Source organism: Gobio gobio (assembly GCF_949357685.1).
Source record: "Gobio gobio genome assembly, chromosome: 13".
Lineage (NCBI taxonomy): Eukaryota > Metazoa > Chordata > Actinopteri > Cypriniformes > Gobionidae > Gobio > Gobio gobio.
This window is the reverse complement of record NC_137106.1, coordinates 2329410-2330422: the sequence shown is the minus strand read 5'-3', so window position 1 is coordinate 2330422 and position 1013 is coordinate 2329410. Positions and strand designations below refer to the sequence as shown.

The 1013-nt window shown below is 32.8% G+C and overlaps 1 protein-coding gene across 2 annotated transcripts in view; it reads right to left on the bottom strand.

The window, feature by feature from the left end:
- Positions 1-573: 573 nt before the first annotated feature.
- LOC307136191 (formin) overlaps positions 574-1013 on the bottom strand; it is a 178715-nt gene continuing 178275 nt past the window's right edge. For both annotated transcript variants that reach the window (XM_079832981.1, XM_079832980.1), the window contains one exon: positions 574-1013. This exon is cut by the window's right edge and continues 93 nt beyond it. The gene's annotated coding sequence lies outside the window, so the exon portion shown is untranslated.

Below are 1013 nucleotides of genomic sequence, written 5' to 3'. Positions count from 1 at the left end.
TCTGACTTTTTATCTCATAATTCTGACTTTTTATCTCATAATTCTGTCTTTTATCTCATAATTCTGCCTTTTTATCTCATAATTCTGTCTTATCTCACAATTCTGCCTTTTTATCTCATAACTCTGACTTTTTATCTCATAATTCTGTCTTTTATCTCATAATTCTGCCTTTTTATCTCATAATTCTGTCTTATCTCACAATTCTGACTTTTTATCTCATAATTCTGTCTTTTATCTCATAATTCTGCCTTTTATGTCATAATTCTGACTTTTTATCTCATAATTCTGTCTTTTATCTCATAATTCTGACTTTTTATCTCATAATTCTGACTTTTCATCTCATAATTCTGTCTTTTATCTCATAATTCTGACTTTTTATCTCATAATTCTGACTTTTTATCTCATAATTCTGACTTTTTATCTCATAATTCTGACTTTTCATCTCATAATTCTGTCTTTTATCTCACAATTCTGACTTTTTAAGGCCTTATATTGTGAAAGGTCAAATGAAGACTAAGACCTGCGACTGTAAATGTAAATACATGATGAAAATAATAAATCACACATTTTCTTGAGTTTTGAGAATCTTCGATGTCGAAGTTTATTGCACCTAATAAATGTAAAAGTACCACAAATAAAAATCTGACAGTAATAATAATGTTCCAGGAGTTCTGACGTGTTTCTGACACATTTTCGGCTCGTCATAAATGATAGAATTCACTGTAAATATATAAACTCCTCATAACATCATATTCCTCAGTTCTGTGAATAAATACTCACTCATGGACACATAAGCATGTCATCAGATGTACAGTAGAGGCAGATATGATCATATCTCATCATATTCTCCAGATGAGTATGGATATGATCCTTGCATAGTGTGTAAAAGTGTGTCACGCGTCATCACGTGTGGTTTTTGGCAAAGGAAACGAGGCGTGTGTGTGTGTGTGTGTGTGTGTGTGTGTGTGTGTGTGTGTGTGTCCTCCCGTCCCTCGGGTCACTGGTGTCAGAGA